This window comes from Mauremys reevesii, linkage group 1 (genome assembly GCF_016161935.1).
Source record: "Mauremys reevesii isolate NIE-2019 linkage group 1, ASM1616193v1, whole genome shotgun sequence".
Lineage (NCBI taxonomy): Eukaryota > Metazoa > Chordata > Testudines > Geoemydidae > Mauremys > Mauremys reevesii.
Window position 1 is genome coordinate 122,318,387 of NC_052623.1, and position 22,986 is coordinate 122,341,372.

At 43.0% G+C, this 22,986-nt stretch overlaps 1 protein-coding gene across 3 annotated transcripts in view; it reads left to right on the top strand.

The window, feature by feature from the left end:
* The first annotated feature begins 421 nt into the window (after positions 1-421).
* CRACDL (CRACD like) overlaps positions 422-22,986 on the top strand; it is an 87,648-nt gene continuing 65,083 nt past the window's right edge. For 2 of the 3 annotated variants that reach the window (XM_039520712.1, XM_039520714.1), the window contains exon 1: positions 422-526. The gene's annotated coding sequence lies outside the window, so the exon portion shown is untranslated. The remainder of the gene's footprint in view (positions 527-22,986) is intronic. The other variant, XM_039520713.1, reaches the window with a different exon arrangement.

Below are 22,986 nucleotides of genomic sequence, written 5' to 3' on the forward strand. Positions count from 1 at the left end.
TTGGACTCTCCCGCTGCTAGGATTAGCGGCGAGGGTAAAATCCCGCGCTCCTAGCTCGGCCGACATTCCCACTGGACTTTGGGCCCAGCCCGGTTGGGTGCACGGGGACGGGGGCTGCCAGACACTCCCCAGCCCCCGCCGCTTTTCGAAGTAACGTGGCTGCTGGGCCGGTGCCTGGCAGAGGCTCCCAGGTTTGGCTCGCACAGAGGGAAGCGGCTTCCCCCGCGCTCCTTCCAGGGGAGGCTGGAGCCCCAGTTCTGCAGCCTTTGCTCCCGCTGCGGTGATTGCCGCCGCCTCCCCGCCCACAGCCCTCCCCGGGGACTCCTCGTCCCTGGCAGCGGCAGCTCCGCTTCCTCCTTGGCCCCGCTGCGCGGGCGGGGCAGGTTCTCAGGCTCCAGCGCGGCGAGCTCCCCACGCCCGCGGGGCGAGCCCGGCTGCCGCTCTCCTGCCCCCTGGAGGGCGCGAGCCCCGCGCGGGACGCTGATGCTGGCGAGGCGGCAGCCTTGGTCTGACAGGCTGGAGGCAGGTGAGTGCCGGCGCCTTCCCTTCCCCTGAGCCGGGTGACCCAGCTGCTGCTGAGCCGGCCGGCTCCCTCCCAGCACTGAACTGGCCCGGGCTGAGCAGGGGGCTCGGCTTTGCCACGCCACCCCCGATATGCTCTCAGTGGCTGGGCCAGAGCCCCTATGAGAGTCCCCCTGTCCCACCCCCCCCCCGCCTCTGTTCCTTACCCCGATCTGGTTCATGTCTCCCCATCGCTAGGGAGAGGCGGCTGCTTGCCCTGAACCTCCTTAGCCTCCAACTGTTGCATGGCCCTGTGCAGTCAGCAAGGGAGTTACAGCCCAGCCTGCCAATCCGGCAGAAGTGCTGGAACTAGGGGTGCTGCAGCACCCCCTGGCTTGAAGTGGTTTCCATTATATACAGAGTTTACAGTTTGGTTCAATGGCTCTCAGCGTCCCACTATACAAATTGTTCTAGCACCCCAGCTCTCTGGGAAAGCTGTAATGCAGGAAAAGTTGTGGGAGGGGGTGGTGAAACTTTGCTATATAGGGCTCTGTCTACCTTAGCACTTGTCTTGATATCTCCCACTGTTGCACTACCTGCTCTGAGCAGGACTGGGCATAGACAACATAGTGGTTACAATACCAGTGGGTGGGAGACTAAGAAAAATGTGTAGAGAAAGGGCTTAAAATAATGCCACTGTAAGAGATTGTGTCTGACGTTTTTTTCTGGAGTTGGTTATGGGGGCAAGAAAATAATGCAGCAAAATTGTTTACAAAGGGGGTGGTGTGGGAATTGCAGTTAATTGGAGAGGCTTTCTGCATTGTCAGAGGGTTTTTGTGTGTCCTTCTTGAGCACTTGCTGGTAACGCTCAGAACAGATGCTTTGGAAATGAACCACTCCTGTCTTGCTGCCTTTGTAATCATGTATACTTGGGGAAAGAGAGTGTAAGAGGCTACCAGTCTGATCTTGTAGCATTTTATACTCACCTGTATACATGTGAATGAGTGCATGAAGAGCAAGGCAGCAAAGAATGAGGTTAAAGCATATAGAACACTTTAAAGCCTTTGGGTCAAATTACTCCCTGATGTAACTCCTTTGAGAATTTACCCCTCTAATGTACTGTATAGTTTTTACATTGTCTAATGTATGCCTAAATTTAATTTATTTTGGAAGGATAGTGAAAGAGAGCTATATATGTTTATGACACTGATTCTGTGTTTCTTACAAACCTGGCACTTCCAGAGATTTCAGAGGGGGCGGAGTACAAGAAGTGCAGGCTCATTTGTAAAGTTTCCAGGAGGCCAGAAAGATTTTGTATTTCCTATTCTTTGTATGTAGCCAAAAGGCTTCAGGGTGATGGTAAAAGGTTTTTTTAATGCAAAGCATATAGTGAATGAGGTACTTACAACATTCTGAATTGCAACAGACATTTCAATTTAAGGTGTAGAAGAGACACCTCTTGCAAGGTACCTACAGATTTAATTTTCCATGTATGTAGAAGATTTTGGAGTAGTTTATATTTCATTGTTAAACATTCATAGTAAACATTGAAAGTTAATTTGTATGAGTCTATACTTCTGCTAAGTTTATACCTTCATCAAATGTTCTACATTTCGTTTAAACTGTGCAAGATATGTACAGCTCTGAGGTTTGTTTTGTAGCGCTGAAAAGCTATGGCTTTCTCGTGTTTGTATAACTACTTATAGAAAGAGTAAGTTGCGAAAAAAATTTACAGAAAAATCTGCATGTATCCTGAAACTGCCCTATAAGATCTCAGAGGTGGTTGTGTGCATGCATTGTGAAATATTGCTAATCAAGTCACTATTTCACATTCTTAAATTATTTTGGTGTGTCAGTTGCTAAAACCACTCACTTTTTTGTAATAAAATAAAAGTATGATGTAATTTAATTGCTATACTTAAATATTGGCTATGGTAAATGCAAACTATCTGTAGACAAGTCTGTTAGAACTTCCAATCAAACTTTTAAAAAATTCAGTGACAGAGGGTTTCTTTAAAAAAAACAACCTTTCTATCTTGTAACTATTAACATACATGAACAGCAAAAAAATCATTTAAATTATACAGATTTTTAACCTTATTACCACTCAGATAATAAATTCACATTTCCACCCAAGGATTTTAAATCATATTCATAATAATCCCCTTTTAATTCCACCTTTTTTAATCTGCAGAATATAATGAGGGTCTCAGGTCTGTAGCTAGTGACAATATGAATACCAGATTAGAAGGTCTAGTCTGTAGTCTTCTGCACACTTCATCTAAATGTAAATAGTTACTCTAATTTACACACATGAGACCTTCCAGAAATTTTCCCCTTCTACTTTTTTGCCTCTGTAAATCACATAATAAAATCACATCATAGCAGCAGGTTGTGTATGTTCCTTCGGATAGGAATCATGTGCCATGCTTCACTTCTATTTATTCCCTGTATTTGCCACCTTTAAAACACCCATTTATGTTTGGTCAACCTCATATTACTGTCTGTATATTTATTTTTTTCAAACTCCAAAAATGTTAACCATATATTGTAAATTCTGTTAGATAACCTTATATTAGGATCAATCATTTCAATTGCAATAATTTTCCAGATCTTGTTTCTCCATGCCATTAACCTCAGGGGGGATCAGTCCTGTTCCAAAAACAAGATATGGTTAGTTTTTATTTAAATTTCAGAGTAGAAGTAAGCTCTCATCAGCAGTTTCCACAGGGCAAAGATTAGATTAGCGGGGAGAAAATTTGCATTATTATTACAGGCACTTGCCTTTTAGCTTTTTAATCATTGAAAGAACGCAATTTCATGATATCTCTGTAGCCTTATCATAAGGAAGGGAGCAGGTGCATTATGTTGATTGGGCAATGAAGCAAGAATTCTGCTTGCTTTTATTGCTAGGTAATTGATTTGTTTGACTGTTATAAATATAAAGCAAGACACAATAGAAAATTTGCATTTTTGTTTCTTTGTTGTTGTCATCTTGCAAGCTCTCCTTTTAAATATTCTTAAAAAAACTTTTTTAATATCTGTATATATTCTTCCAAGTTATTGGGCCTGATAATTCTCTCACAATGATGTAGCCCGGTTGGCTTTGGTAGAGTTACTCCTGATTTACACATGCAGGAGGGTGGGAGTGGGAGGAGAATCAATGCCTCCTGATTCATGAACAATCTCCACCACAATAGAGGGGTTTGCTCACTTGGTGCTCATTGCAGGATCAGAGTACTAGTGACATTGCAAGCCATTCCCTCCAACAGGAGGGGATACCACCAGCATATCACATGTTACATAATTTACAGATATATTATTTGTAGTCATGATGGAAGTTTATTAAACAATTGATAGAAAAGAAGATATGTCTATAATGGCAAAGACTGAGTATCGAACTGTTGAAGAAGCAAAATATGATTAAATAATCAAAACATCTCAGCCAAATATTTATTGTAGTGACAAAGCTGCATTATAGATGCAGCAGTGTTAGTGTGGTATCATCCATAGCTAATGATATAGGGCCAAATTCTCCCTCTTTGTGCTAAGACTGAATACATGGCCATTGTGTATGAGTTCTCCAAAGGCATCAGATGATGGAGTCATAAGAACATAAGACTGGAAGGGACCTCCTTGGACATCGGGTCCAATCCCTTACTATCGCAGGCAACCACATCATGTAATTCCACCCATGCTGTCCCATTTCAGGCTGCAGAGTACCAGCAGGAGCTGATCTGTGGCATCCCCACACCAGCCAAAAGCCAGCTCAGAGCTACTGTGGATGGAGATCCTTCGGAGTGTACAGAGGGTGAAGATTCCTTCCCCCACCCCTGCATGGACCTTCCGCTGTCCAACCCCCTGCACAGCTGTAATGCATCAGTTCTGCTGCCCTTTGGAGTCTGCTCACTTGGGGGCAGGGAGCTAGATTTGGCTTAAGACAGATATCTGTCCACACCAAAATCATTTATCTTTCTGTATTCAGATGTCTAAAAGTCCCTTCTCCAGGCCCTAAGTGCTGTTGAACTGAACATGTTTGTTTTGGTTTGCTGAGAAACATTAAGATACAGTAACTCCTCACTTAAAGTCGTCATGGTTAACGTTGTTTGGTTGTTATGTTGCTGATCAATTAGGGAAGGGAACATGCTCGTTTAAAGTTGTGTAATGCTCCTTTCTAACGTCATTTGGCAGCCGCCTGCTTTGTCCACTGCTTGCAGGAAGAGCAGCCGGTTGCAGCTAGCTGGTGGGGGCTTGGAACCAGGGTGGACCGGCAGCCCCCTATTAGCTCCCCGCTCCCCTAGGTTCTCTGTGCTGCAACCACCCAGCAGGCTATCAATTGCCAGCAGGTCAGCTGTCCCTCCCCCCAACTGCCATGTGCTGCTCCTGCCCTCTGCCTTCGTGTTGCTCCCCGAGACTCCTGTTTGCTGTGATGGGGGAGAGGGGAAGAAGAGGGAGGGCTGTCAGAGTGTCCCCCTCCCCCCTGCTCCTGCACCCCGCTTACCCCATTTCCATAGAGCAGGGGGGACACACGAAAGGGCTCAGGACCGAGGGAGTTTGCTAGCAGCAGCTGCGGTCTCAGCAAGCTGATCTAATTAACAAGGCGGTATACTTAAGAGTAGGGTCAGCATACTTAAAGGGGAAATGTGCATCTCTCTCTCACACACATGGTGTGTGTCTCTGTCTCTGTCTGAGATGCTGTCTCCCCTCCCTACATTCGTGCTGCCTTGTAGAGTGTGAGAGTGTGAGAGTTAACGCTTGAGGGCTCAGCCAATTGCTAGATCATAATTTAGCATATTTAGCATATTTAAGGAAATATCCCACTCTCTGACTCCTCCACCTCAACCAAGCTTCACAATCATCATCACTGTGTACCAGTATTAAATTGTTTGTTTAAAACTTATACCGTGTGTGTGTGTGTGTGTGTGTGTGTGTGTGTGTGTATATATATATATATATATATATATATATATATATATATAGTCTTTTGTCTAGTGAAAAAAAAATGACCCTGGAACCTAACCCCCTCATTTACATCAATTTTTATGGGGAAATTGGATTTGCATCGTTTCGCTTAAAGTCACATTTTTCAGGAACATAACTACAACATTAAGTGAGGAGCTACTGTACGCTAATTTGAGCACAATTATTCTTGACTCAAATCAACAGACCAAAGCTAGTTCTCGCTAGGATTTTAACACATTCGTTTACTACACCAGTCTACTTCTATAACTTTGCAGACTCTGTAAATAATCCCAAAGTAAATGCAAACTTAAACATAAGTTAATTTACTGCGCTTCCAAAAATCACTGTGAAACAGCCCACAATATTAAGTATGTCTCTTCGTATTGTAGGGATTTAACGTAATGCACTATTACATAGAAAATAAAGCACAGCATAAGCTCAAACAAAATGTTCAGTGAAGGAGATCACTTTGGCACCCTTTTCACTATCATGTTTCTTAGGGTTAACTGTCCCTTAAGGAAGATAGATATATAGATATATGGATTTCCTGTAGACCTCTGTTTACCATCAGGCCAACAGAACTCATTTTGAATCTCCTCTCCATCGTGCAATTTTGGGCTCTGGGGATTTTATTTTCCTCACTCCACCCTTTAAATAGTGGGTGTTTAACTAATAGCCCAGGCCCAGTGCACTCAGTAGCAAACTTGATTTGAACTCTAGAGTTAGGCACTCTGGATTCTACTACACTACAGTGCAGAAGGCTAGAGATCCACTGACAGCTTCAGGTAAATTTAAAATGGAGGTTTTTCAATTGAATATAAATATGTAAATTAAATATAAATACAATCATTGTAGTAATCTCTGTGTAATTTAATTTGATATTAAATTAATTTTCTTCTACCCATCCATTTTAAATGTCCATTGTAGTGCAGAATATTGAACTGAAAATGCCTACATCTGTTGGATAAATTATCACAGAGGCAAGATGGAAATCTTGGCAGCTAAGTAAGGACCGTTGGGGGTCTCCTAGCACCTGGAGAATTGTGGGAGGCAATTTGGAATTGTGGGATTGTCTCATAGAAGTCAGTGGAACTATAATTGGTAATAAACACAATACCCAGCGATAAGTATTTGCAAGACCAGCAGGGGTGAAAATAACTTACAGGATTTACCTGTACTGCTGGAGTCCTGAGGGGGGCGTGGCCTCAATCGGAAGAGGCGTGGCCTCTCAAGATTTAAAGGCCCTGGGGCACCAGCTGTGGCTGGGAGACCCAGGGCCTTTAAATCAACCAGGGGCTCCCCGCTGAAGAGGTGGCTGGGAGCCCCCCGGGGCTCAGGGGCAAATTAAAGGACCCAGGGCTCCGGCCACCGGGGGGAACCCCGAGCTTTGCGGGGCTGGGGCAGAGATTTAAAGGGCCCAGAGCTCCTGCCGCTGAGGGGAGCCCAAGCCCTTTAAATCCTGGCCCCAGCCCGGTGGCCAAAGCATTGACCAGGATTCAAAGGGCTCTGGGCTGCCCGCAGCCGCGGGGAGCTCTGAGCCCTTTAAATACCGGCCCCAACCCGGCCACCAGAGCCGCGGCCGGGATTGAAAGGGCTCTGGGCTGTGCGCAGCCTCGGGCAGCCCACAGCCCTTTCAATCCCGGCCGTGGAAGTCGGTGCGGTTTAGCACGGCGCACTGGCTCCTGCCGGTACACCGGACCGGACCGGCTTACTTTCACCTCTGAAGAACAGGCCCTTATTCTAGAGCATAATAATTACATTACGGAAAATGTGCATACATTTATATTAGGGCTGTCAGTTAATGACAGTTAACTCACCCAATTAACTCAAAAATATTAATTGCAATTAAACAAGTTAATCGCCATTAATCGCAGTTTTAATTGTACTGTTAAGCAATAGAATACCAATTAAAATTTATTAAATATTTTGGATGTTTTTCTACATTCTCATATATATTGTATTCTGCGTTGTAATTGAAATTAAAGTATTTTTTATTACAAATATTTGCACTGTAAAAATTATAAACAAAAGTAGGTATTTTTCAATTCACCTCATACAAGTACCTAGTGCAATCTGTTTGTCATGAAAGTGCAACTTACAAGTGTAGATTTTTTGTTACATAACTGCACTTAAAAACAAAACAATGTAAAACTTCAGCGCCTACAAGTCCACTCAGTCCTACTTCTTGTTCAGCCAATTGCTAAAACCAACAAGTTTGTTTACATGTACAGGCGATAATGCTGCCCTCTTCTTATTTACAATGTCATCAGAAAGTGAGAACAGGCATTTCCATGGCACTTTTGTAGCCGGCGTGGCAAGGTATTTACGTACCAGATATGCTAAACATTCATATGCCCCTTCATGCTTTGGCTACCATTCCAGAGGACATGTTCCATGCTGATGACGCTCATTAAAAAAGTGTGATAATTAAATTTGTGACTGAACTCTTTGAGGGAGAATTGTATGTCCCTTGCTCTGTTTTAACCACATTCTACCATATATTTCATGTTATAACAGTCTTGGATGATCGAGCACATGTTGTTCATTTTAAGAACACTTTGCGTTTTATGAAATCTGCAGTGAATGTGATATTTTTTAAGATGGCTACAGCACTCAACCCAAGGTTTAAGAATCTGAAGTGCCTTCCAAAATCTGAGAGGGACGAGATGTGGAGCATGCTTTCAGAAGTCCTAAAAGAGCAACACTCTGATGCAGAAACTACAGAACCTGAACCACCAAAAATAAAATCAATCTTCTGCTGGTGGCATCTGACTCAGATAATGAAAATGAACATGCGTCGGTCTGGACTGCTTTGGATTGTTATCAAGCAGAACCCGTCATCAGCATGGACGCATAGTCCCTGGAATGGTGGTGGAAGCATGAAGGGACATATGAATCTTTAGCGTATCTGGCACGTAAATATCTTGCGACAGCAGCTGCAACAGTGCCATGCAAACACCTGTTCTCACTTTCAGGTGCCATCGTAAAAAAGAAGCAGGTAGCATTTTATTTCCTGCAAATGTAAACAAACTTGTTGGTTTTAGCAATTGGCTGAACAAGAAGTAGGACTGAGTGGACTTGTAGGCTCTACAATTTTACATTTGTTTTATTTTTGAATGCAGTTATTTTTTGTACATAATTCTACATTTGTAAGTTCAACTTTCATGATAAAGAGATTGCACTACAGTACTTGTATTAGGTGAATTGAAAAATACTATTTCTTTTGTTTTTTTACAGTGCAAATACTTGTAATCAAAAATTCAGTGAGCACTGTACACTTTGCATTCTATATTGTAATTGAAATAAATATATTTAAAACTGTAGAAAACATCAAAAATATTTAAATAAATGGTTTTCTATTATTTAACAGTGTGATTAATTGCAATTACTTTTCTTAATCGTGATTACTTTTTTTAATTGCTTGACAACCCTAATTTATATCAAGGAAAGTTCTTACATATTTTGTTGTTAATTAAGTTTAAAAGACCCTGGGTGAAATCCTGGTCCCATTAAAGTGGATGGGAATTTTGATCTCTCTGGAACCAGGATTTCACCCCATATTCACTTGGGGCCATATTCTAAAACTGTTGTTCATGTTGAGTAATAGCTTACTCCATCTGGAAGAGTAAGGCTGGACGTACTGTTGGAGTAAGGTACTAGTCAACATGATTAAGGGTTTCACACTCAGACCCTTAGATAACTAGCCAGGTAGGGTACAATAAAAATGAATAGATACATAATATTAACATCCACAAAATGGGAGGTGGGGTTGTTCTGCTCTGATATTTAATGTTTGATATTTAATAGCCAGTTGAATTGTAAACAGTTTCCCAATTAACCTATATTACAAAAATAATTTTTTTTAACAGACAGGTTCATTGGTTTCACACAGTGGGAAGTTGACTTCCCAAATAAAAAAACAACGTCGTAGAGCTCTTGAGCAGCAAGTAGGGCATTTTTTTAATAGCATCCATGATCTTGTAGAACATATTTACAACACAACCAGTGGTACGCTTCTCTTTATGTAGTTGAACTGGTTTAAATTCCTCCCTCTTTTGTAATAGTATGATTTAAGTGGAAAATTCAACAATGCACATTCAGATATATAATGGGCATGTCTGGGGTCAGAGTAATACCTATCTCTTTGTTGAAGATCAGATACTATTGTTTGAGATAATTCACGTTGGTAATACAAAATAGGGAAAATTATAACTAGAGAGATTAGGCAGTACAAAACTTTGCATTCTTTATATATAATTTGCAGCTCTATTATAATTAATGAGGGCTCAGTTCTTCATTAAACCAATTGTTAATTCCTGAGAGCATGAAATTTTTCAGTCAGTCCATTGTCCCTTCAGGGGTAGGGGTGGTTAAAGGGGAAAGACAAGTGTGTATATCAAGTAGTCATTTGTAGTATTTTTTTATTCCTATGGTAGGTATGTTTATCATAACATTCAAGAGTCAGCTGGAGCTGTGACCTCAGCAGCTACTTGTGCCCTGAATAGAGAATCCTTTCTTAAGTGTAGTCAAAGAGCTGCTCTATGCTCCTGTACTGGGCAGGACTTTTCAAGGACTACATTATATCCAGTCACAGAAAAACAAAATTGGGAAGAGGGAGAGGGGCTTGGAAACTCTAAGGTTCACTGTGCAGAGTTTCTGGCTAATCTTCCCCTTGTAGCCAGGGGTTTGAAGAGCAATAGTGAGGGCAAAGGTTGCAGCCATCAACTGTTTTACTTAGGCCTTATCTACACTGCAGAGTTAAGTTGACTTAAGTTACGTTGACATACAGCCACCACTGTAATTTAACCACTGTTGTATGTCCATACGACACTCCTTGTGTCTACACTGACACTGTCGCCCTGACTACATCGACCTAAGCGCTACACCTCTTGTCGAGATGGTTTTATTAGGTTGGTGTAGTGGGGAAGTAACGGTGGCGGGAGGAGCACTGCAGCGTTTACACCTCCATAGTTAGGTCAACATAAGCTGCTTTACATCAACTTAACTTTGTAGTGTGGACAAGGCCATAAATATAACAACTTACCTTTACTTAACTTCCCTGACAGCCCCTTCGTTAACCAATGTGTGGGCTAAAGTAACTTTAAAAATTCAACTTAAAGCAGCAAAAGTAGAACTAGAGAAAGCAATTAAAAGGCTATACAAAATCCTTCAACAATCTGGAAAGGCAGTTCAGAGCAGTTACCAATATTGTTTCAAGTACTAAAGAAAGCTTGCTACAAAAATATCTGCCATCTAAGTGTGTTTAGCCCAAGATTTAGTGTTTATTTTCAAGAATCACTAGTTTTCTGTGGCAATCAACGATATTTTTATCAGCACATCTGCATGGGTCTAAAAAGCTATTAGATTGTATTTGTAGTTTCTTCCTCCAATTTTTAAAACAATTTCTTTTTTTTTTTTAAAAAAAGTCCTCTTAAAAACACAGAATCAAGTTTAGAATCAAATACAACAAACATGATTCTAAATCCTGAACAGCTGACTCCATTGTATCAAATGATGATTTAGGAAGTGAGAGAGATTGTTCTCACCTCATTCTTTTTTTCTGTCAACAGCAAGAATAGACTCTAGGGCTGCTGTGACAAGAGGGGAATGAGATGGTGATGGGAGAACAAGGGAATCCCTCAATTTTACCCCAGGATTTTTAGGCATTGGAGATATCCACAGCTTTTTCTCTACCCAGTGCTTTCTTGAGTTTCAGATTATAAGCAAAGCGAGTCATTAGTTTTTCAAGGAAACGATATTACACTATGCTCTTCAAAACATGTTTATTTTCAAACAAAGTAATTCCTTTGCTGTTAAAGAAGAGCAGATATTGTATAGTGCTACCTGTAGAATTTAGGAAATGTATACTGCATGGGTGCAGTATTGTTCATGACCTAGAGCAGGCCTGCACAACATGCGGCCCACGTGCGCTCACTGTGCGGCCCGCGGGGGGTGAGTAGGCAAGCAGTGGGTGAGGGAGGGGGGCTGAGGAGGTGAGTGGGCAGGTGGGCAGTGGCAGGGGCTGAATAGGCAAGCCGGGGCAAGTGGGGGGCTGAGGAGGCAAGCAAGGAGTCAGTGGCTGACCTGTTCTACTGATCTGGTCTGGCTCTCATCCCCTCTCCAAGGGTTGCAGTTGTCTGGAGGTGCTGCCTTCCACGCCTTCCTCATTCATTCAACAGGACAATCGATTACAAAGTTGGGGGAAGATCTTATTCTACTTGTAGCAAAAAGACATTTTTCTTTTACCTTAATTATACTACCTTAGGGGCTCACTATAACATATTACCAAGGTTCAATACCTCTGTTTCGGTGGGGCAGTGCTGGGGAAGGAGGGTTTGTTTCCACGGGGCGGGCGGCGCTGGGGGGGAGTATTTCGGGGGGCTTGGCGGCGCTGGGGAGGGTGTTGTGTTTCGGGGGGGCTTGGCGGTGCTGGGGGGGGTTCGGCGGGGCCGGGGGTTCGGCCCTCAGCTGCTTTCTTTGGAGTAATATGGCACTCACTGCTTTACGAGTTGTGCAGATCTGACCTAGAGCCTTGAAATGGGCAAAACTGGGGAGGTCTTTAGAGGTTTAACTGAGAGTCACACAGGGGAAGGGTGAAGGGGAGGATTAGCTCAAGATAAATCTTGAACCTAGCTATCTTATGGGGGTAAGGTAGGGGTTATTAGAAGGTAAAAATGTCATTTTTATATTAAAAACAAGGAGGAGAACTTGCTAAAATGTACATGGTGTGTTGTGGTGATCAGCAAAACTAAGATAGTCTGCAAGCAGCACCAACATATAATGCAGTTCACCTAGAGCAGTGGTTTTCAAACTGTTTTTCTGGGGACCCAGCTGAAGAAAATTGTTGATGCCCGTGACCCAACGGAGCTGGGGACGAGGGGTTTGGGGTGTGGGAGAGGCTCAGGGCTGGAGCAGAGGGTTGGAGTGCGGGGGTGAGGGCTGTGGGATGGGGCCAGGAATGAGGGGTTCAGGTTGTGGGAGGGGCTCAGGGCTGGGGCAAGGGGTTCGGGTATGGGAGGAGGTCAGGGCTCTGGGCTGGGGGTGCAGGCTCTGGGCTGGGGAAGAGGGGGTTGGAGTGGAGGAAGGGGTTCCAGGTTTGGGGGGGCTCAGGGCTGGGGCAGAGGATTGGAGCACAGGGTTGGGGCCCAGACTTACCGGGGTGCAGAGGCAGGCTTCCCACCTGTCCTGGCACCGTGGACCACGCTGCACCCCCAAATTGGCCAGCAGCAGGTCCGGCTCCTAGGCAGAAGTGCATGACTCTTGCCTGCAGGCAACGCCCCCCAGCTCCCATTGGCCAGGAACCAGCCAATGGGAGTGTGGAGCTGGTGCTCGGTGCAGGGTAGGGTGAGAAGCCCCGTGGCCCCCCTGCCTAGAAGCGGGACCTGCTGCCGGCCACAGCGCGGTGTCGGAACAGGTGGGCACTAGCTGCCTTAGCTGGGCAGCACCGCCAACAGGACTTTTAACATCCCAGTCGGTGGTGCTGACCAGAGCAAGGTGACCCAGCGCCTGACATGCCGCAACCCAGTACTGGGTCACAACCCGCGGTTTGAAAAACACTGACCTAGAGATTGATTAAAAATTCTTTCAACAGCAAGTATCCTGTACAAACACATAAAAAGGAAATCAGAAGGGCAGATGAGAAACACGTTGAAGTTAATCAGCTGACACTGACTAAGCAAACTACTGTAATCAGTCAGTCAGTCTCCAGGTCAGTTTAGGTGTCCTGATTTTTTCAAGCATGGATGAACATGCTCCTACCTCACAAATAGGCATGGCACAGAGGGAAGGAAGGGAAAGGCAAATACCCTCAGTCCTTATTCTGTTTTGCTTCTTTTAAAGCAGTTCAGGCATTTCACCTTAACAGCTCTGTCATTTGCACATAAATCTTGGTCTTTGTATTCTCTCTCTAGCTGTTTTTCTGGTGAGGGTGGAAAATGTTTTCAGTGCCCTCCTTCCCCTTGAGTGGCTGAGCCGAAACCAAAAAACATACAGCTAGCCAATCAACAGAGGGGGGAAAAAATCAGAGTGAAGTTGGTGACCACTCTCCTCGCCCACCCCTAGAACTGGCCCTGCCTCTCTCTTGCCTGGTCCATTCACACTCGGTTAGTGATTTTTTTGGGTCCCCTGATTTTTGGATGCCCAACCAGGAATTTGAGGCCTGATTTTCAGGTGGTTGGTGCTCAGTACTTTCTAAAAATCAGGCCCCTTTCAAATGTCTCAAGTTGGACCTCCAAAGTCACTTCTGAAAATTTAGGTTTTAACATACAAAAGAGTGTTAATTCAGTGAAAGATCCATTTTCCCCACTCATCATGAGCAATCTGTATGTGGTCACAAGTAGTGCCATCAGCAGTTGTATTTGTGTGCTGTCTTTCTCTCCAAGTAGTTGGTTTGTAGGAAGATGGAATAGTGACTCAAAGAAAATATTGTCCAATTCAGTGTTCTCAAAAATCCATGTCACATAAAGTTACGTGACTCGTTGCAGGCTGATTTCCAAGCCCTTCTAAAATAACTTGACAAAGATAATGTCAACAGGATCAACCTGCTGGCCTGTTCCCTCGCTTGCACCTTTATCAGTCACATTCTTCACAAATCTCAGCCCTCAGTACCCCACGAGGCCATAAACTTGTGCCTTTGTCTCATAGCTTTAGACCTTTTTCACTTATTTCCCCAAAATGAGATGAAAGTAGATGTAAAATACCTTACTGACAGTATGTTCTACTTAATTATATATTGCTCTATAATATCACTGAATGCTGAGCTATATTATAAGAAAAAATATTCTTTAAAATGTTTGCTTTATTCCCCTAATACACAAGTGAGGCAATCAATGTACATGATGTTTTACAGTGTCTGAATGTTGAGAGTACAGAATGCTGAGTATATGGATCAGTGACCCTGTTCTCTTTTATGACTGGTTGTCTTTCCGTTACTTTCTGAAAAGCACTTCTACTGTGTGCCATTTGGTGTAAGTTAAACTACTTGGCCCCACTTCTATCTTCTGACCAGTTCACACTGTCATTTAAAACACTGCAGAATTTGGCTCAGAGGTTTCCAAGGGAGTTGTATTTATTTGCTCCAGTCTGAATTTGAATGAAGACCTTCAAGCAGAAATATGTGAAAATTATTAACATTTTGATTCTAGGGGAATTATTACATTTATGACATTTTAATCTTCTTATTCCATAAAGTAACCAGATGGACTAGGGGGCAGATATTTAAAGGTATTTTAGGTGCCTAAATGCAGGTAGGTGCCTAATGGGATTTTCAAAAGCACATAAGTGGGATCAGTACCTAACTCTTCCTTAGGTGCTTTTGAAAATGTTAGTAGGCACTATCTAAATCTTTATGCACCTAAATACCTCTGAAAATCTGGTCCTATATGAGTCGCTGGAGGTCTCTTCCAACACAAGTGATTCTGTTATTATATTGAAAGATGTCAGCATGGCTGGAGTATTGTTTTAGAGGGGGGAAAATGTGTGTCAGAAATACCTTTAATTTTTCTGGAGCTCCAATAACTCCTGGTAATCATTATTTGTGTTTTATGACACAGTTCTGTTATGAGACTATTGGGATTGATGCTCTGCACGGACAAATGAGAGACCTGTGTGTGATTTCTCACTTGTTAGCAGGGAGTGATTCAAGTCATTAGAGCAGGAAAGACCACTTATTACTATGAACAGATATGGGAGAGACCTTGTGGATCTCTAAAGGAGTCCCAGCTAATATTTATTGGGCAGAAGGCTGGTCACAGTGATGTGGGATCTTAAAGGGTGGGGAATAAAAAGTAGGCTCCCTGGGACATACACTCATTCAAAAGAGAGCAGACTTAACATCAGTCCCATCTTATTTTGTTTCCTATTAGATCATAACCATAACTCTGAGATGATCGAGCAAAATTTAGTTCCCACAGCTGTTGTGAGCAGATGACATTCTGGGTGTAATCAGGCTTTCCATTACTGATGGCTGCTCATACAAATCTGATAAACTATTATGACAAGGTTTGTGGCTTTAAGGTTCATTATAGAAGGCAGATTGGAATCTTACTCACAGTGAGACCTAATAGAATTACCCATTGATTTTTCTGTAGCCAGGCCCCCCAGGAGATTTATTCATTCAGGGATTAAAATTGCTCCACGCTTGTCTGATTTGTTTAAAGATCATGTGTTACCCTTAATCAGAGACCGTCAGAGATACCTCAAAAAAAGACATAACTTTCCATAATCCCTAAATAGAGGAACAAACCTTACAAACTGTTAATAATCTACCTGTTGGAGGCTTTTATACCTCTAGTATTTCAAACAGTTCCTACTTCTGTCTCATCCTCAGTCAAAAATGAGTTGAAATATCTGCATTGTAAATTTGTTTAGAGTGGCAGAAAGTCCAGAGTTAGTTTAACAATGTTTTAGCTAGATGCTGAACATGGAGGCTTAGATTGCCTGGTTTTTCATTTTCCAGTTTGGCAGTTTTTTAGTAAGGCTTATACTGGGAGTAGGTCGTCATCTCCAGTGCCAGATCTGATCAGCATTCTGAATTTCCAGGGGGAATATGTTCTGCCTTTCCCAGTGAATGAATTGATATAATCTTCTCATAAGATCCATAGTCCTCAGATTACACTGATGGGCCCTGAGGATGACCCGAAGGCTTTCCTGGTAATGTTTGAATGAGTGGCAATGGCAGTCCGGTGGCGACCTGATCAGTGGGCCACCCTTTTGACACCTCACCTGATGGGACTAGTGCAGACCACATACTGTTCCCCTGTTGATACTTAGAAGGCTCAATTGGACAAGCCTGAGAGTGACAATCACCCTCTTTTCCCATCTCCTTTGTGCCATACCTGCCTGCTGCCTCTTCAGTTCCAGCTTTCTGTTTCTGTTAAACACCTGGCAGTGCTTGAGGCAAAGCCTGCACCAGCAACAAAACATGGAAACTGGCTATACTCAAAGTGCTGTCAAATGCACAAAGTAAACTAACTGAAAAAAGACAGTAAAAACCATCAAGGTTTCTTATCACTTTCCATCCTAATAATCTTATGGATTACTTCCAACAACAGTACACACAACAGCTTCAATTGGAAATGTGATTTTTCAGTTGACAGTGCCCCTCTAAGGGCTTGTCTGTACATAAAAGTTTTACCACTTTAACTATGTTGGTATAGTTAAAGTGGTACAACTCCTCCCCTTCCTCTGATAGGGACACAGTTACCCATATATGTACTTGTGTACAGCATATTCACATATGTGAATATTAGCCTGATATAATGCCCCTTTGTACCGGTACAACTGCATCCATAATAGGGCTTGTACTGGTAGATCAGTTAAAAAAAAAATCACCCAACATAGTTATACCACTACAGCTTTGAAGTGTAGACCAGACCTAAGATTCAGAGTGTTATCTCACACTTCTCTATTACATACGTTTTAAAAAAAAAAGTTTTAGCTTCTCAGATCAGCAGTAACATTTCATAATTTGCCTATGAATTTTGCATGTTTTCATTAACTATGATTGATGACAGAAAAAATCCAGGTTGTCTTTTACATGCAAACCATTAATGTGAAATAGACAAGACAGCTTGGGAATTTCAGCAAATTTATTTCTCAGGGCCACTCCCTAGATCACACAGAGGCATCAGATTACTATAAGGGTTGGAGCAGGAGTCTAGTTCAGTTCAGTAGTGAAGGAATTTGTGTTGCAAAAGAAATTAAATGTCTTGTTCATGGGTTGCACTATAATCTATTTGGGCCTGATTTACCACCCATTGAAGTAATTCCGAATCTATCAATTGATTTCAGTGGGCATTGGATAGGGTTACCAGGTGTCCGGTTTTCAACCGGATCACCAGGTTGAAAAGGGACCCTGGCAACTCTGGTCAGCACTGCCATTAAAAGTCCGGTCAGTGGCTCAGCAGGGCTAAGGCCGCCTCCCTGTCTGGCTCTGTGTGGTTCTCAGAAGCAGCACCATGTCCCCGCTTTGGCTCCTACATGTAGGGGCGGCCAGGGGGCTCCGCACGCTGCCCCGCCCCAAGCGCCAGTTCTGCATTTCCCATTGGCTGGGAACCGCAGCCAATAGGAGCTTCAGGGGCAGCGCCTACAGATGGGGCAGCGTGCAGAGTTGCCTGGCTGCGCCTCTGCATAGGAGCTGGAGAAGGGACATGGCACTGCTGCTGGGAGCTGCTTAAGGTAAGCGCCACCCAGAGCCCGCACCCCTTATCCCTCTCCTGTGCCCCAACCCCCTGCCCCAATCCTGATTCTTTTCTCACGCCCCAACCCCCTGCCCCAGCACTGAGCCCCCTCTAGCCCTCCAAATTCCTTAATCCTGGCCCCCTCCTGCACCTCATTCCCAGCCCCACACCGAGTCTGCACCCCCAGCCAGAGCCTTCACCCCCTCCCCTGCACCCCAACCTGGAGCCCTATCCCGCACCCTGAACCCCTCATTTCTGACCCCATCCTGGAACCTGCGCCTCCCCCAGCCCAGAGCCCATTCCCCCTCCCTCACCCCAACCCCCTGCCTCAGCCTGGAGCCCCCTCCCATACTCCAAACCCCTCGGCTCCACCCCCTCGCCTGGAGCCCCCTCATGCACCCCAAACCCCTCATCCCTGGCCCCAGCCCAGAGCCCACATCCTCAGCCAGAGCCCTCTCGCATCCCAACCTACTGCCTCAGCCCGGAGCCTCCTCCCACACTCTGAACTCCTCATTTCTGGCCCCACTCCAGAGCCCTCACCCCCTCCCACACCCCAACCCCCTGAGCCAGCTCGCTGAAAATGAATGAGTGAGTGAGGGTGGGGAGAGTGAGTGACAGAGGGAGGGGGGATGGAGTGAGCGGGGGCGGGGCCTCAGAGAAGGGGCGAGGCAAGGGTGTTCGGTTTTGTGCAAGTAGAAAGTTGGCAACCGTAGCGTTGGATCAGGGCCATTGTTACCAAGGACATCAGACAACTGGGGGAGGTTGGTTAATAAATGTTATGAGCTGAGTTTAACCTTGTTATAGGTTCAGTAAAAACCTCATTGAAACTGGTGTATGAACTCATTGAAACTGATGCCCTTCACTTGAGATCGTTGTAAGAGACATTTAAGGGGGGCTACACTCCAAACAAGGCCTAATAGAGTCTGCCCAGAAAATTAGCACCATGTAGGCAGAGGGTTTGACAGAGCATTGTTCTGACCAGGGATGTATGTGTGACTGTATATGTGTGAAAAGAGAAGCGCAGGGGTGGGCAGGAGAGGTGAGCAGGCAAGAAACACAGAGACTCGGACCTGGTCTACATTTAAATATTAGATTGGCCTAGCTATGTTGCTCAGGGCTGTGAAAAATTTAGCACCCCAAGCACGGTAGTTAGGTCAACCTGACCACCAGTGTAGACGTGGCTAGGTTGACAGAAGAATTCTTCCATCAACTTAGCTACCACCTCTCACAGAGGTGGATTAACTACATCAGGCAACAATAATATAGCTGAGGTCAGAAGTCCATGGAAAATTTGAATCAACTGTGTAAGGTTCTTTTACCTAAATATTAAGAGATCTTCAGGGATTCTACTGAGGCTTCCCGTGTTGTTAACGTACTTTCACGTGTAATATAAAATTTACAGCAGTTACGCTGGACAGATGTCTATGAGCCACCAGAAAATACAGAAGAAAAAACAGTAAAAGACAATTTTATGTACTCCTTGAACCATACAGAGAAGCAGTCAGGTAAACCAGGATTTCTGAAGCATTAGTCTGTGGTTAATTTTGTGACTGCTGCTTGGGATAAACAGTAACTCTTTTGTGGCATGGAAATAGCACAGGAAGTGACTGCTTTTCTCTTCAAAATATCTGTTATGGGGACACCAATACAGACGCTCCCCAACTTACACAAGCTTTCCATCCCAGAACGCCTTGCATAACTCAAATTTTGCATAAGTCAGAAACGTATACCCACCATTACGCCCAACCCCCCCCCCCATTTCTAGCTTATGGAACTTTTTCCATAAGTGCAGATTTGCGTAAATTGGGTTTGTGTAACCCGGGGGGCGTCTGTAATGAAAAGATTATAAAGTTTAATTTTCAAGAGTGCTGTTGTGGATACAGTTTCTCTGAAGCCATGTTGGACCTTTTTTTCAGTTTGTGTCCCAAGTCTGTGTGCACAGCTGGGACAATGTCACTGAAAAGATCTGAAAGTGAAGTGAATAGCACAACATTTTTACCATTATTTATTTGTATTATAGTAGCCCCTAGAAGACTCAACCAAGATAGGGGCCCCATTATGCAGGAACTATATGAACACAAGAAACACATCCCTGCCCTAAAAGCTTACAATCTGAATTAACAAGACAGATAACATGCACATGGCATCCACTCAGTAACAACTTGGTTTCAGATCCTTTGTGCTGGCAGGCACTTAAAGAGTTAACATATTGGTCTCACTAGACTCAGAAGAATGGCTGACTGCAGCATCAGTTCTGGGTTTTCAATAATAGAGCACTTACCTCTCTTGGAGCCACGTGTGCCTTTCTGTGCTTCTTGCTCTGACGTGCAACATACCATGACTCCTCCACCATAAAAGGAAACACATCACTAATGGTTGTGCTTCCTCTTCACTGCCACTGGGACAACACTGTTTATTTCATCTAGATTTCTGTCCTTCACTCTGGCTTTATTTTTAATTCCCTCTCATGACTTTCCTTCTGCTCTCCTGGACAGCCACCTTCAGAGGACTGAGAAGAAGAGAATTCCCATTGCTGAAGCATAGCCTTGCACATATCTGCTGTCTGCCTGCCGCACCACTCAGAGGCAGAAACTATGATAAAAATGAATTAATACAGCTAGATTCAAAAGTATGTGGATCATTTATGTGATTGGACCAGCAGACGGCAAATGTAATGTAAAAGAATAAGTCTGAGGGCAAGGAACCAATCTAGGGAATATATGCTAAATTAAACCATCTGGCATATAAAAGATCATAAGGCCAAATTTTGCTCCCAGGTACTCACTACAACCACATTGAAGTCACTGGGAGCTCATCACCTCATATGAGGCAGAATTTGACACTTAGGAAGTTTTATGGAGGTTGAAACCATCAGCAGCATTAAGAAATCATAAGTAAAGCACTAGATAGCCTTGGTAGAGAATATGAAACAAGAAACAAAATTTGACTTTTTAGGCTGCTGGTTGTATCCTATATGGAGTGTGATATACAATATTGCTCACCCTAGCACAAAAATAATGTATAGGATGCAAATGTAATACCCCATCTGAAGAATCTAATTTATGAAGAAAAGTTAGTCATCTTCTCACTGGGGGGAAGAGGAAAGAAGGCTTGGATGTGACCTAGTATATTTTCAAAATTATGAAAGGGATTAGTAAAGCTGATACACATTTTTACACTCTTATCTTGAAGAAATATTTTTCAGTATTTCATTTGTCTGTTATAACAAACACGTAGGAAGAAAAGGGAAAAATTTAATAAATAAAAGGAATAAGTTGCTTATCATTGTTTGCTCATAAAATACTGTAATAGTTTTGTTACTTTTCATTCTGGTATATTTATTCACAGGAAAGGGGCAAGGTATTATTTTGTGTTTGAACTTTTAAACAAGAATTCAATGAGACAGGAAATTGTGTTTTACATGCGTGCAACACTTCCTATTCTTGTTGGAAGCTTGATTTCAGACCGTTTTATTTCAGTTTCAAGCAGTTTGATTTTGAAGCACAGGGATCTAGGGGAGATGGTTAGCATTTCTGTCATTTCACAGACAAGAAATACAACCAACTGCTAGTATGTCTTTTAAGTTGTCAAAACAAGAGTCAGGTTTTTCTTTAACTTTTATCTCATGCATGACCATTATATTTCTCTGCTATATTTCTTTTACATGATGAAGACATACCATGAATAGTACTGGAGAACCTGAATAGACAGTTTTATTGATGGAGCATATCTTCTTCACAAGTTATTCTATAATGGCCAACTGGTGAACATTTTACAATGTGAACTTTGTTTCCTGTTATCTGTACATGTAGCCTTAAGCAGTATAAAGCAGAAGGACAACAGTTCTGACCTCTATAAAAATCCAGTGCCAAAAAGAGCAAAAATGTACATTTGGTCCCTGCTTTGTTGCCAGTAAGGTTCATAAACATGTCATAAGAGAGAGCGTGACTAACATGGATTTTTTCATCACACTAACTACATTCAGACATTTACATTAATAATTATACCAAGATTTAGAATTAATCAAAACCATGCTCTTACTTTTAGTATTTTGCAAGTACCTAGTTCATTTCAGAGTCACATCTGTTGCGTTACTGGTTAGTTATCGTTGTCAACAAACTATGAGACAGTCTAGTCGTCTTTATTTTCCCCTCACATTTAATAACTGAGCTAACAAAAAAGACAATATTTCTGACCCATTGCTCAGATGAATAATTCATCATCCTGCTCTTCTTGTGTTAAGTATATTTGAAGTACTCCAGCTGTAAAGATTATTTATGAGACACTCACAGGCCAACAGAAATTTATTTGCTGCTGTCAAGCATGTCATCGTTTTATTGAGAGAGAAGCAACAGTCTATTTCTATTCAATTTTGGTTAAAGATTTTCCATATCTAGTGTTAGACTGGTGGAATTCCTTAATTAGGGTACTCAGAGTTTGGCAGGTTTTCAGTGCTATTCTTCTGACAACCAAGAGTAGCTATTCTTTCCAAGTCAGATTAACAACAGACTAGAGTGAAAATGTCAGTGTTGCTTGGTTACAATTCATCAGTGTGAATCAATGCTTCACACGGCTCATTCTGGATTTGAACAACCAGGAGATTTCTCAATACTGTATTAGCGATGTATGCTGGGATGTGACTAGATTATGTAATATCTCAATTTACTGTAAAGCTATCCCTTTTGATAGATATTTGGATGGCAGATTTTGACCTTGGAGGATAAAAACAGGCTATTTTAAAGGGTCTAGTTTTATGAAGCATTTATTTTAGTGAAGTATGCATGTTTTTTGAAAATGTATATAGAATCATAGGTCATCTAGTCCAACCTCCTGCTCAAAGCAAGACCAATCCCCAGACAGATTTTTGCTCCAGATCCCCAAATGGCCCCCTCAAGGATTGAACTCACAATCCTGGGTTTAGCAGGCCAATATTCAAACCACTGAGCTATCCCTTTGCCCTGTTTCATTATGTCTTTAACCCTTGCTTTACTTATCTACAAGTTTTATTCTTCATAAATATTTTCTTCTGGAAAGGACTGAAACCTCACTCTAACCTGCCTAATATTGTTTTAATGATTGTTACAGGAATATAGGCAGAGCTCATATGAGAGAACCATTTAACTGGCATGCCTTCTTTCCTTCTTCGAGTTGTCCCCCTATGGATGCTCCGCTGTGGGTGTATCTGCACCCCTCTCCCTCCAATCAGAGACTTTAGGTAGCAGTGTCTGCCTCAAGGCTATCTTGTACTGTGCAGGCAAACCCCCATCAGTTCCTTCTCAACTGCTCTTGGCCTCAAACAGAATGTGTAGCAGTCCCGTTGACTATTTAACTTTCTTTTTCTTGG